Source organism: Schistocerca piceifrons, chromosome 2, assembly GCF_021461385.2.
Source record: "Schistocerca piceifrons isolate TAMUIC-IGC-003096 chromosome 2, iqSchPice1.1, whole genome shotgun sequence".
Taxonomy (NCBI): Eukaryota; Metazoa; Arthropoda; class Insecta; order Orthoptera; family Acrididae; genus Schistocerca; species Schistocerca piceifrons.
In genome coordinates this window covers 445,200,660-445,216,548 of record NC_060139.1, presented here as the reverse complement: position 1 = coordinate 445,216,548, position 15,889 = coordinate 445,200,660, and positions in this window count along the sequence as shown.

Sequence of the window (15,889 nt, the reverse complement as noted above, 5' to 3'; positions counted from 1 at the left end):
ATGCTCACAAATTTGTGTTTTTACGTCATTACAGACTTTTTGACATTTCGATTCGATGTTATGTAACTCAGTAGTTAAATCTTCACGTGTTTGTTCAAGCGTGGTGTGAAGATTTTGTTCCATTGCGTCTAACTGTTACTGTGTTTGTCTCTGGTGTTGTTCCATTGTGTCTAACGTTTGAAGATTTTGTTCCACTATGTCTAACTTTTGAAGATTTTGTTCCATTTGTTGCATTAATTGTAATAACAATGCACTGGTGTCTGAAACATGTTCCTCAGTGCTATTCGGCAATGCATTTGAACCGGCAATATTCGCAGTTTGAAAAGCAGAAAATGTGTCTTGACTTATTTGAGAAAACGGTGAGGACGCAAAACCTGAATCTACAGTATTTGCAAGATTGTGTCCTGTCATTTCGGATTCCTGAGGCAAGCTGCTGCCGACCGATCGATCGATAATGCTTCCCTGTTCACTAATTGTTTCACTGTCTACACCATTGTTTGCAGCCCGCTCCATTTCCCTATGCACAATTACCAAATTACTACTTTGAACATCAGTTAATTCATTACTCGATGGCGCTAACACACTGCTTTCGTTTTCACTGTCATTTCTCAGTTTACTTTGGAGCCTAGTATTACGTTTTTCACACGCCATAATTGTCACAATATTTCACATGATAACACAGAAAAGCACAATTTGAAGAGCAAAATAAGAGAACACATTAACATAACACTGAAAATAATATCTAGTTAATTGCAGCTGCGAAATACTTGGTGCAAATCTACATGCATGCCACAACTTTTTTACTGTACAACAATGAAAGACTGCAACTACAAAGGAGATTTTCTCTACAATTATGCGCTAGCAATAAACAAAAGCTACACTAATTACACAAACTACAAGAAAAAAATCAGAAGATTCCAGTGAGGTATCCTCGGCTAAGAGTCGACATATGAAACGTCCCCTTAGAACAATTTATACAGGACTGTGCTTAACCTGACACATAATATTTTTAGCGCAACGCAATCTGACTTTCAGAAATCCCTACAAAAGAATGGCCCTGACTAACATTAACCTATGCGTTTCACAAATCGCTTACCTCACAAAAATCTTGGTTACTCGAACTACTGCAATACAGCGAGCGCCACTACTGCCAGCTAAATAAAAGATTCAAACTACGGAAGGCCCTAACTACTGATAGGCATAGTTAGCAAATGAAAGATTTTAATAGAGAACAAACAATGTATTTACCTTAATAGTCATAATATATATAGCAGTTCATGACAAATTACAAAACTCCGCCATCTCTCTCCCCACATCCACCACTGCTGGCGGCTCACCTCCAACTGCGCAACGCTACGCGCTGTTCACATCCAGCTGCCGCTGCCCAACACTACAATGGCGAGTATTACAACAATGCAAAGCAGCCACAGACTGCACACAGCACAGCCAGTGATTTTCATACAGAGGTGGCGTTACCAATAAAAAAACCTAAACAGCCTACTTACACAGGTGACAGAGGACATTGGGAATTTGTGCAAATGTTTTGACAAAGAGGATCAGGTCATTACAGTTGGTGGAGCAGAGAACAGCCTGGCTAAGAACAGTAATTACAGCATTAAGGGTGACATGGATAGAACAGGAGTAGCAACTACGCACATAAATGTGAGTTTTTTGGAGGTCCGGCAGCGCCATGACCAGCCCTGGGTAAACAGTGCTCTGAGCCACATGAACACTGAGTTGAGCAGGCTGCTGCTGACTGAAGTTAAATCTCATACAAGTGCAGGGCCACTTGATACAACTCGGAGTTGGGAACATACTAGACACGGCCTACGCCTGAATAGGAGAGGGGAAATTTAGGTTGGCTGAGCTTCTTACAGATAGTATATGGCGGGCCATCATCACACACAGCAAGATCTATGTGGTTACTGGTGTCATAGGGGCACCTTTTTTTAGGTTACAATCAGGATTCACGCACCCTGTTACGAAAGAAGTCAAAATAACAGAAGAGTCGCACAAAATGCTTAATAACATACAGAAAAGTACAGTTAACTTATTTAATCAAAATATTAAGAGGACTGAGTAGTGAGGTAGAAGAGATTTACGTCTAATTGGAAAATTTAGAGACTTCAGAAAAGATAGACAGCCTGTGCCTGTCTTGAGCACCACGTAACCACAGGATTGGATGGGAGTTACATAGAAAAGATTGCACTACTGCAGCTTACTTTTGCAGAAATAACACAGCGAAAGGAGGAGTCGTTACATACATTAAGACAGAACAAAAGTTCAAAAACATTGAGACAAGTAGATTTTGTAGTGATCAGCACATAGTATGTGCTTACGAGTTAATGCTTTAGCGCCCTCCGCCATAAATCATCATCATAATCATCATCATGAATTAATGCTGAAAATAGTTCGCTTTTAATTGTAACTGTATATAGATTTCCACTGGGAAAGTTTGAACTATTTATGAGGAATCTGAATTCCTTACTGTGCTATCTGTCAGAGAGTAGCAAGCAGTTAATAGACATTGGTGACTAAGATGTAGATTTCCTAAAGGATTCTGATAGGAAAAATGACCTGTAAACCTTATTTGGATCCTACAATTTGGTCTCAGTAATTAACTTCCTAACACGGGTGGGTAAAGGCAGTATGACCGTAATTGATAATGTTGTCTTTTATGAAGCTCAAAGTAAGAAAGTACCTATTTACCCAGTAACAAATGCTGTCACTGAACATGATGCACGATTAGTTGGGATAAGTAACACAGCGCCTTACAGCAAGGGTACGCCTCAGGAAAAAACAGTTAGAATAATTACGATTCCAGAAGAAATGTTTTTAATAGTAGTTTATAAGAAACGACATGGGATGTAATTTATAATGAACCAAATGCTAACATAAAATTTAATCTATCCCATGATAAATTCATGTCATTGTCAGAAAATAGCTTTCCGCATAAGCTAATCAGAAACGACACTAAACAACCATGTAAAAAATTATGGATCACTAGAGGGAAAAAACTTGTGAAAGGAAAAGGGAATGTATCCTTTGGGAAGAACAGGAAACAATCCTGCGGCAGTTGCACAGTGCAAAAAGTGCTCATAATTACTAAGAAAGGTTATTAAAAATCAGAGAACATGAACATAATATCAGAAATCAGTACATCCGACAACAGACTTAAGGCTATATGGAATATAGTGCAACGAGAGACTGGACAACAAGCCATACAACAAGATTACGTTGCTACTGGATTGAATGAAAGGGCTATAAATGATGAGTCATAGATAGCAAATGCATTCAATAATCATTTCTTAAACGCTGGCGAAAGAATATGGACAACCAGTTCAAGAGCAATATCACAGCCGTATGTTGAAAATGAAACTTTCTTAAAATTCAGTCATTTGAATGTATCGCCTTTTCCTTCTGAAATTAAGAAAATTACATATTCTCTCAAAAATAAAGCCTCATCTGGTTTTGATGGTGTTTCCAATAGAGTACTAAAAATTCGTTTCCATATAATAAGCCCAGTCTTATCAGAAATATGTAATACATCACTGACTCAAGGCATTTTTCCAGGGAGGCTGAAATGTGCCGTTGTTAAACCCCTCTTTGAGAAAGGTGATAGTGACGTCAGTAACTACCGACCTGTTTCACTGTTGAGATCATTCTCCAAAATTGTTAAAATTGTTGAAAAGACGATGTATTATAGAACAGTATCTCCCCTTAGCACCAATAGTATCCTTAGCAAATCACAGTTTGGGTTTCAGAAGGGTGGCTGTACTAAGAACGCCATTTACATGTACAGTCGCCAGATTTTACAAGAATTAAATAATAAAACAGCGCTTGTTGATATTTTCTGCAACATCTCTAAGGCTTTTGACTGTATGTATCACAGTATTCTTCTAGATAAATTGACATTTTATGAAAGCGATGGTATAGCCACCCAGTGGATAATGTCATATCTAACCAAAGAATGCAGAAAATTGTACTTAGTAATTCATGCAATACAGTCCAGGGACATAATTCTGACTGGGAGAAATCACGTATGGGGTTCCCCAAGGTTCAGTCTTAGGTCAACTACTGTTCCTCGTATATGTAAACGATCTTCTGTCTAGTAAACAACAAGGAGAATTATTTATTTTTGCAGATTACACTAGTGTTGTAATCAATGCAAATATACATACAGAAACAGAAGAAATGGTAAACAAAATTCTTAAAAGTACCATGACTGGTTTTCTGCTAATGGTCTCACCCTCAATTTTAAAACAACACAACACATTCAGTTCTGCTCATCTAGAGGTACTACACCAGTGGTAAGTTTAATACGTGGCGAGGAAATAGTAAATTGGGTGGGAACTTCAAAATTCTCGGGGGTCAATGATACTGAGAATTTAAATTGGAAGAAAATCATAGTTTGGAACGCCTAAAACAACTTAGTTCAGCCACATTTGCGCTTAGAATCATTGCAGATCTTGGGGGGAGACCAATCTGTAAGTTGTGTTTTGCATATTTTCGTTCAGTAACGTCATTTAGAATAACGCTCAGGAGTAACTCATGTTTACAAACGAAAGTCTTCATTGCACAAAAGCGTGCTGTAAGAATAGTATGTAGTGTTCGCCCACGATAGTTTTGTAGACATCTATTTAAGAACTTGGACATTATGACAACTGCTTCACATTATAGTTATTCCTTCACGAAGTTTGTTGTAAGTAATCCACTAAAATTCAAAAAGAACAATGAGGTACATAATTACCCTACCAGAAGGAAAAATGACATTCATTACTCTGCATTAAAGTTTTATTTAGCACAGAAAGGGGTGCACAATACTGCAACAAAAATTTTTGGTCACTTACCCGGTTATGTAAAATATCTGCCAGACAGAAAAGAAAAATTTGATAACAAACAGAAAGTTTCTTCTTGACAACTCCTTCTATTCTGTCGAATAATTTATATTACTGTAATGTGTAAAAGGTAGTGGGTAGGAATTACTAACTCACTTCGGTATATCTTTCTGGTTTTGTAAAAAAGGTTAGAAATGTTCAGAATGTAACCGCATGTAGAAATTAATTTTCGAGTGAATGTAAAGTGACTTGTTCCACATCATTACGATCTATCATGCATAATGATGCATGGAACCTGTAACTAACTAACTAACTTTACACTGTAGTGTAGTCAGAGATACCGTAGCTATAATTTTTCATAAAATAAGTAATGACTCTAGTAAATGTAGCTCAGTCGTCGGCAACAAACGCGATGGGCACATCACTGGGCAGCAGTCTGTAGTGCACAACACCTGTTTTGTGCTACCAGATACAAACTTTTTTCTGGTCACAGTCGTCTTAACTCAAGCAGGTATTTTCTGTTAGGGCTAAGCCATAAATTCTTCTTAGGCAGTTAACATAAAGATAACATAAAGGCACCTGTAACAATACTGCATAGGCTTGCTCAGTGAGTGAACCGATGACATTTGAGCAAAACTGCAGTAATACGAGGGTCCGCTGAGAAGTAACGGCTCCGAATTTTGTATGTGAAAACAAAACAAACCTTTTTTAACATTCTACATCTTTATTCTTTATGTCTACGTATTTATTACTCAACATAGTCACCTTGACGACCAAGACATTTCTCCCAATGAGAGACCAGTTTGTTGAGACTGTCACTGCAGAATGTCTAGCTTTGTTCACGGCGCCACAACCTCACTTCTGCTTGTATGGCTTCATGACTATCAAAGTGAAGTTCTCCGTATTTTGGAAACAGATGAAAATCTGATGGGACCAAGTCTGGTCTGTATGGAGGATAATCGATGACAGTGAACACAAGGCTTCGGATTGTTGCAGATGTCGCAGCGCTCGTGTGTGATGTGGCACTGTCACGCTGAAGCAGAGGGTACTCCATGTGTGGACGAACTATTCGGATTCATGATAGCAGGGTTTCTTAGGCACCGACATAGTTACGTCACCCACCGCCGTGTTACATACTGCAGCTCGGAGCCCTCTAGCGGTAGAAGCTTGCAATGTGTGTCAGCGAAGCGGAAAATTCGACCGAGTAAACTGCTTAGTATGTAATAGCTCAACCGCTGAGGAGAACAGAATAAAAAATTTAGAGGCGTTACTTTTCAGCACCCTCTCGTATTTACGCTTTTGATTTACCTTGCTTCGAATTAGTGCATGCAGTTCTCCTACACCTGACTTCTGAACATGGCCTGCTGAGTGTGAATGTCTTACGAAGGTTAAATGGTCACAGTTCAATACATATCAATAGAGATTTCCTGAATGCGGAAAGTCATTCATGCCGGGACGATATATATCTAAAAAATAAAATCTCCGCCTGGCATCATTTGTCCGAAAGCGTTCACCTCACAGGTGATAAAGGTTCGAGCTATCTGCCCCATCTAAACACCTCTATTAAATCAAAAGCGAACATGTCACAAATTTTAGACTTTATCCTCTTGCAACTCTATTTTGTAAAACTTAAATAACGTTCATATATACTAGAACTTGAAATAATAAATGACAATTGATATATATACTATGTGCTTTGTATTAGTGCAGTTTATTCACTCGATTTACCGGAGTTGTTTCACACAGAAACTCAAACTACAACAATAAAAAATTTCACGCTGCCCAATGCGAGAGCACAAACGAGTCATAGGTGCGCTGCATGGCGATCACTTGTGTGGACACTGGCTGGCGTCACGCCGCAGGTGGTGGTGTGCCGAATGACGAGTAAACTCTCGGTCATAAACAGTTCTGATCTTGACACAGCAGCGAGCACTTTCGCAGAAAAGTTTCTGAAGAGTTTTTCTATTACTGGTGGGTTAGAAAAAGAAGAAAATTATCTCTGACTCTGAATCAGACTTGTACTGTTTAGCAATTAAAGGAAGGCGTAAATTCAAACTCGCGGTTTTGTGTCTACATTGTGCGGCGTTTACCACTAGACGACGATCAGATACAGCACTGCAGCTGGAGTGGAAGACAACACTTCCTCTAGCGACTTCCGCATCCTACAGGATTGCTAGATCGTAGAGGTGGCCGCCCTTAGATTGCAATGGGCAGCCAGTTTTGTTGACACCTTAACTGAACGACTCTGACTATTTCTTCACAGTTACTGGCAGCCGACCAAGTTTTAATTCACAGGCTGTGCGTGTAACGCACACGCTCCAGGTTTCCTACTGTTTTCGTGTTTTTTTTATTGATCGTCTTATTCCCCCCTAACTTGGGGAGGGCGAGGGACCGTCAGCAGCCATATTGCTGCTGTTCAGCCAAACGATGTTAAAATACACCGAAGAGCCAAAGAAACTAGAACACGTGCATAATATCGCGTAGGGCCACCGCGAGCACGCAGAAGTGTCGCAACACGACGTGACATGGACTCGACTAGTATCTGAAGTAGTGCTGGAGGAAACTGACACCACAAATCCTGCGGGGCTGTTCATAAATCCGAAAGAGTACGAGAGGGTGGAGATCTCTTCTGAACAGCACGTTCCAAGGCCTCCCAGATATGCTCAATATTGTTCGTGTATTGGGTGCCTGCTGATCAGCGGAAGTGTTTAAACTCAGAAGAGTATTCCTGGAGCCACTCTGTAGAAATTCTGGACGTGTGGGGTGTCGCATGGTCATTGCCCAAGTCCGTCGGAATGCACAATGGACCCAGTACGTTGTCCTCGATGGTGAGTGTTCATCGGAGGTGAGGGTATCATCTGGAGTGCCCCAGGGAAGTGTGGTAGGTCCGCTGTTGTTTTCTATCTACATAAATGATCTTTTGGATAGGGTGGATAGCAATGTGCTGCTGTTTGCTGATGATGCTGTGGTGTACGGGAAGGTGTCGTCGTTGAGTGACTGTAGGAGGATACAAGATGACTTGGACAGGATTTGTGATTGGTGTAAAGAATGGCAGCTAACTCTAAATATAGATAAATGTAAATTAATGCAGATGAATAGGAAAAAGACTCCTGTGACGTTTGAATACTCCATTAGTAGTGTAGCGCTTGACACAGTCACGTCGATTAAATATTTGGGCGTAACATTGCAGAGCGATATGAAGTGGGACAAGCATGTAATGGCAGTTGTGGGGAAGGCGGATAGTCGTCTTCGGTTCGTTGGTAGAATTTTGGGAAGATGTGGTTCATCTGTGAAAGAGACCGCTTATAAAACACTAATACGATCTATTCTTGAGTACTGCTCGAACGTTTGGGATCCCTATCAGGTCGGATTGAGGGAGGACATAGAAGCAATTCAGAGGCGGGCTGCTAGATTTGTTACTGGTAGGTTTGATCATCACGCGAGTGTTACGGAAATGCTTCAGGAACTCGGGTGGGAGTCTCTGGAGGAAAGGAGGCGTTCTTTTCGTGAATCGCTACTGAGGAAATTTAGAGAACCAGCATTTGAGGCTGACTGCAGTACAGTTTTACTGCCGCCAACTTATATTTCGCGCAAAGACCACAAAGATAAGATATTAGAGATTAGGGCTCGTACAGAGGCATATAGGCAGTCATTTTTCCCTCGTTCTGTTTGGGAGTGGAACAGGGAGAGAAGATATTAGTTGTGGTACGAGGTACCCTCCGCCACGCACCGTATGGTGGATTGCGGAGTATGTATGTAGATGTAGAATGTATGAAGGTGATCAGACAGGATGCTTACGTATGTGTCACCTGTCAGAGTCGTACCTAGACGTATCAGAATTCCCATGTCACTCCAACTGCATAAGCCCCACACCGTCAGAGAACCTCCACCAGCTTGAACAGTCCGCTGCTGACATGCAGGGTCCATGGATTCATGAGGTTGTCTCCATATCAGTACACGTCCATCCGCTCGATGCAATTTGAAACGAGACTCGTCCGACCAGGCAACATGTTTCCAGTCATTAACAGTTCAGTGTCGGCGTTGACGGGCCCAGGCGAAGCGTCATCAAGGGTATACGAGTGGGACTTCGACTCCAAAAGTCCATATCAATGATGTTTCGTTGAATGGTTCGCACGCTGACTCTTGTTGACGACCCAGCACTGAAATCTGCAGCAGTTTGCGGGAGGATAGCACTTCTATCACGTTGAACGATTCTCTTCAGTTGTCATTGGTTCTGTTCTTGCAGGTTCTTTTTCTGGCCGTAGCGAATTCGAAGGTTTGGTATTTCTCCGGATTCCTGATATTCACGGTGCACTCGTGAAACGGTCGTACGAGAAAATCTCCACTTCGTCGTTACCTCGGAGATGCTGTGTCCAATCGCTCGTGCGCCGACTATAACAGCACGTTCAAACTCACTCAAATCTTGATAACCTGCCATTGTAGCAGCAGTAAATGCCAGAAGATAGTAAGAATTTGCAGGACGGCCTGCAAAGAACTGATGAATGGTGCAGGCTCTGGCAGTTGACCCTGAACGTAAATAAATGTAACATATTGCGCATACATAGGAAAAGAAATCCACTACTCTACAGCTACACTACTGATGACAAACATCTGGAGACAGCATCTGCCTTAAAATATCTAGGCGTAACTATCCAGAGCGATATTATGTGGAATGACCATCTAAAACTGATTGCGGTAAAAGCAGACACCAGACTTAGATTCAGGAAATGTAACTCATCCGCGAAAGAAGTGGCTTATAAGGCTCTTGTTCGCCCGATTCTTATTGTTCTTTCATCTGGGATTCCTATCAGGTAGGACTGACTGAGGAGATAGAGGAGATCCAACGAAGAGCGTCGCGTTTCATCACGGGATTGTCTAGCTGGCGACAGAGCGTTACGGAGACGTAAACTCCACTGTCAGACGTTAAAAGAGAGGTGTTGCGCATCACGGAGAAATTTACTATTGAAATTTGGCAACAGCACTTTTCAGGAGTAGTCAGACAACATATCACTTCCCCCATATACATATCGCGTATTGACGACGAGGAGAAAATTCGAGAAATTAGAGCCAATATAGAGGTATGCCGAATAGTGTGGGCTAGCAACTCTTATCGAATTATGATACAAAAAGACAGCCAGAGTTGTGAATAAAATAGTAGGTGACCGGCTTCGGGCTCTGCGCATTTTCTAACGAATATATGTACACGAAGTCAAAATTACAATATATCAAAAGAGATTTTACCTTAAGTATGAGTGCAAAGCATAGATGAATTGGATGTCGCAAATGGTACACACCAAAACTTGCAAAGTTAAATTTACGTCGAGAACAACAGTAAATAATGCCGACAGATATATGTCCCGTCCGAAGCGAACATCACAGAAGTTCGTTAACGCATCATGCAGGTCAAGTTAGAAGCAATTAGCAAACCTAAGAGGGGTGGCATCCTAACTGGGCTGTGAGTCTTTTATTTCGAGAAAGGTTTTTTCCACAGCAAACTACAATCTTAAAAACAAGCAACGTAAGACACACTTCAATCCTTTTACCCTTTGTACACGTACTTAATTTAAATACGTGTTTTCATATACTGCAATTCTGACTAGTTGTTGTTGTTGTTCTGGTCTTCAGTCCTGAGACTGGTTTGATGCAGCTCTCCATGCTACTCTATCCTGTGCAAGTTTCTTCATCTCCCAGTACCTACTGCAGCCTACATCCTTCTGAATCTGCTTAGTGTATTCATCTCTTGGTCTCCCTCTACGATTTTTACCCTCCACGCTGCCCTCCAGTACCAAATTGGTGATCCCTTGATGCCTCAGAACATGTCCTACCAACCGATCCCTTCTTCTAGTCAAGTTGTGCCACAAACTCCTCTTCTCCCCAAATCTATTCAATACCTTCTCATTAGTTATGTGATCTACCCATCTAATCTTCAGCATTCTTTTGTGGCACCACATTTCGAAAGCTTCTATTCTCTTCTTGTCCAAACTATTTATCGTCCATGTTTCACTTCCATACATGGCTACACTACTGCTGCAAAAATGGGAACTAACCCGAAACCAGTCACCTGCTAAATAAAAATCAATATCATTCGCAACTTTGGCTATCTTTTTGCATCATGATTTACTTTAAAACACAGATGGCGATTGCTACATGACGGTTATTGATAATGATGGCAAGTGTTCTCAGACGAGATCAGCCCGTTGTGGCCGAGCGGTTGTAGGCGCTTCAGTCTGGAACCGTGCGACCGATACGGTCGCAGGTTCGAATCCTGCCTCGTGCATGTATTTGTGTGATGTCCTTAGGTTAGTTTTTTAGTTTGATGTTTGTGAAATCTTATGGGACTTAACTGCTAAGGTCATCAGTCCCTAAACTTACACACTACTTAACGTAAAGTATCCTAAGGACAAACACACACACCCATGCTCGAGGGAGGACTCGAACCTCCGCCGGGACCAGCCGCACAGTCCATGACTGCAGCGCCCCAGACCGCTCGGCTAGTCCCGCGCGGCTCCTTAGGTAAGTTAGGTTTAAGTAGTTCTAAGTTCTAGGGGATTGGTGACCTCAGATGTTAAGTCCCATAGTGATCAGAGCCATTTGAACCATTTCAGACGAGATCAACCGTATGTTAGTAGATATAGTGATTGCGTTCTGGTCCAAATTAGGTCACTGATGACGTCACTCATCACGCCATCGATGAGTCATCGGATTTAACCACTCCTCCCCCTTTGAGCCCTCTGACAAAGGCCAATCACCCTATGTGTAAAATGGAGGGTAATTCAAATTTTGACCCGAAATTACAACATCGGCAGTTTTCCCCCACTCCTATGACGTCAGTGTGGAAGTAGAGCTAGTGTCCAAAGTAAATTGGCGGGAATTTCAGTAATACAAGGTGGTGCATTGTCATGCTGGCGGAAGTCTCTTGTACCAAGTAGAGAATTCAAGATGGCTGACCAGAACATGCTGGCACAGCTCTATGACGTTACAGATGACCAACGTTCGGCGAGAAGGGAAGTTAACTTGCCTACTAGAAAGAATCCAGTCCCGTAGAGACCTGTCTATAGCAGTCAGGTGACTGTAACTCCATCCTGCCTGTCCTAAATGAAACAATCCCCGTCTGGCGTCACCATTTAAACTGCTGGTTAAGTTCGTCCAACATACACTACTGGCCATTAAAATTGCTACATTAAGAAGAAATGCAGATGATAAACAGGTATTCATTGGACAAATATATTATACTAGAACTGACATGTGATTACAAGTTCACGCAATTTGGATGCATAGATCGTGAGAAATCAGTACCCAGAACAACCACCTCTGGCCATAATAACGGCCTTGACACGCCTGGGCATTGAGTCAAACAGAGCTTGGATGGCGTGTACAGGTACAGCTGCCTATGCAGCTTCAACACGATACCACAGTTCATCAAGAGTAGTGACGCGTATTGTGACGAGCCAGTTGCTCGGCCACCATTGACCAGACGTTTTCAATTGGTGAGAGATCTGGTGAATGTGCTGGCCAGGGCAGCAGTCGAACATTTTCTGTATCCAGAAAGGCCCGTACGGGACCTGCAACATGCGGTCGTGCATTATCCTGCTGAAATGTAGGGTTTTGCAGGGATCGAATGAAGGGTAGAGCCACGGGTCGTAACACATCTGAAATGTAACGTCCACTGTCCAAAGTGCCGTCAATGCGAACAAGAGGTGACCGAGACGTGTAACTAACGGCACCCCATACCATCACGCCGGGTGATACGCCAGCATGGCGATAACGGATACACGCATCCAATGTGCGTTCACCGCGATGTCGCCAAACACGGATGCGACCATCATGGTGCTGTAAACAGAATCTGGATTCATCCGAAAAAATGACGTTTTGCTATCCGTACACCCAGGTTCGTCGTTGAGTACACCATCGCAGGCGCTCGTGTCAATGATACAGCGTGAATGGTAACGGCAGCCTTTGTCTCCGAGCTGATAGTCCATGCTGCTGCAAACGTCGTCGAACTATTCGTGCAGATGGTTGTTGTCTTTCAAACGTCCCCATCTGTTGACTCAGGGATCGAGACGTGGCTGCACCATATGTTACCGCCATGATGCCTGTCATCTGGACTGCTAGTGATACGAGGCCGTTGGGCTCCAGCACGGCGTTCCGTATTAGCCTCCTGAATGCACCAATTCCATATTCTGCTAACAATCATTGCATCTCGACCAACGCGAGCAGCAATGTCGCGATACGATAAACCGCAATCGAGATAGGCTACAATCCGACCTTTATCAAAGTCGGAAACGTGATGGTACGCATTTCTCCTCCTTGCACGAGGTATCACAGCAACGTTTCACCAGGCAACGCCGGTAAACTGCTGTTTGTGTATGAGAAATCGGTTGGAAACGTTCCTCATACCAGCACGTTGTAGGTGTCGCCACCGGCGCCAACCTTGTGTGAATGCTCTGAAAAGCTAATCATTTGCATATCATAGCATCTTCTTACTGTCGGTTAAATTTCGCGTCTGTAGCACGTCATCTTCGTGGTGTAGCAGTTTTAATGGCCAGTAGCGTATATGTTATACAGAATCTTAAGCGTACTTATTCCCCTAACTTAACGTCCAAACTCTCTGCTGAGTATCAGGAGCAACTGAGTCTTTATTTAACATCACAGCGGGTGAGAGAACGGGCCCCCCATCCCGCGCCGCCCCCGCTTGCGCCCACCCACGTGCGCGGGCGCCGCAGCCGTCGGTCCAAAACTAGCCTGCCTGCCAGGCAACGCTCCAGAGCCGGCTCAGAACTGCATGCGGACTGCGTATGCCCCGACGCCGTAGTCGCACGGCTCCTGGAGTCACGTCAGCCGCAGCCGCAGAGCCAGCGCTAAGTGCGACTGACTTTTAGGTGTAGGAGTTCATAAGAGGCGCGTTCATTAAATAAAGCAACACATCCTGGTTCTCGGTCAGTTTCGGTTGAAAAAAATTCGGAATGTGTAGCGGACATTGCGGAAAATTCCCGCCTCCGCCTGCATAGTTTCATGTAGTTCCGATAAGTGGCGGCGTTATAGGGTAATCTGCAAAATGACGTCTGTAACGGACATGCGTTCCAAGCAGAGAACTGTCATTTAATCTCTCTTGGCGAAAAAACCAGAGAATCACAGATATTTGTAACTGCTTACAGAATGTTTACGGAGATCTGACAGAGAACAAAAGCACGATGAGGCGTCGGGCGAGGGGTCTGTCATCATTGCAACAACGTCGCATAAACCTGTCTGATCACCAGTGCGCCGGCCGGCTGAAAGCATCTGCGGCTCCTGCAGTATCGGAACGTACGGACACACTCATTCGAGGTGGTAGAAAACAAATGGTTCAAATGGCTCTGAGAACTAAGCGACTTAACTTCTGAGGTCATCAGTCGCCTAGAACTTAGAACCAATTAAACCTAACTAACCTAAGGACATCACACACATCCATGCCCGAGGCATGATTCGAACCTGCGACCAGAGCGGTCGCTCGCTTCCAGACTGTAGCGCCTAGAACCGCACGGCCACTCCGGCCAGCGAGGTGGTAGACGGATCACAATCAAACACCTCCATTCTCAAATGGACGTCTCTGTTAGTAGTACTGTTCGACGTCCTCTCTCATGCTGTAACCATCAACTCTGATGTGTATTGTCGTCACAAAAATGCACAAGAACTTAACCTCATCCATGACAAAGCGAGGCCTCGCCAAAGTCTGTGCACCAGAGGGGAGCTCACAAAACTTCATTCGCCTGTTCTTGCTCATCCATCGTGCAGCCTGGGTCTCCCATTTTCCAACTTCCATCTGTTTGGCCCAATGGAGGATACACTCTACGGGAAGCAGTACACGGGTGAAGGGGGGTTTACTGATGCAGCAAAATGTTGGCTCCAGTGTCGACTAGTAGACTGGTACCATGAGAACATGCAGGCTTTCCCGGCAAGGGGACGTAAGGCCGTCGTATTAAACAGAAAATATCTTGAAAAATGGGGTTTTGTTGCCGACAGAGTAGAGAATAATATTGTATATTGGACCAATTTGCTTTCAGTAAAAATTGTGTTGCGTTATTACGAGGGTCACTCCAAAAGAAATGCACACTATTTTTTTTTAAAATCCATATTTCATTCTACATGTTTGAAAGTTTTACAGTGTGTAGATACATCCTTTAAGAACAATATTTTCATTTTTCCACATTATTTCCATCCCTCTCAACCGTCTTACGCCATCTTGGAACCAGCGCCTGTGTATCCGCACGGTAAAATTCTGGACCAACCTGTTGGAGCCACTGTTTGGCAGCGTGCACAAGGGAGTCATTATCTTCAAACCTTGTTCCACGAAGAGAGGCTTTCAGTTTCCCAAAGAGATGATAGTCACATGGAACCAGGTCAGGACTGTAAGGCGGGTGTTTCAGTGTTGTCCATCCGAGTTTTGTGATCGCTTCCATGGTTTTTTGATTGACAGGTGGCCGTGCATTGTCATGAAACAGCAAAACGTCCTGCTTTTGCCGATGTGGTCGAACACGACTCAGTCGAGCTTGAAGTTTCTTCACTGTCGTCACATATGCATCAGAATCTGTGATGGTTCCACTTGGCATGATGTCCACAAGCAAGAGTCCTTCGGAATCGAAAAACACCGTAGCCATAACTTTTCCAGCAGAAGGTGTGGTTTTGAATTTTTTGCTTGGATGGATTTGCATGATGCCACTCCATTGATTGCCCCTTCGTCTCTGGTGAAAAATGATGGGGCCATGTTTCATCACCTGTCACAATTCTTCCAAGAAATTCATTTCCACCATTTCCGTACTGTTCGCTGAATACCGTTTTTCTTGTTTCTTTCTGAGCCTCTGTCAACATCATGGGAACGCACCTGGCACAAACCTTTTTTAACGCCAACACTTTCAGTATTCTGCAAACACTTCCTTCCCCTATTCCAACGTAGCGTGACAATTCGTTCACTGTGATGCGTCTGTCAGCAGTCACCAATTCATTAACTCTCTGCACATTGTCTGGAGTGTGTGCAGTTCGAGGCCTGCCGCTGCGAGGACAATCCTCAATATTGC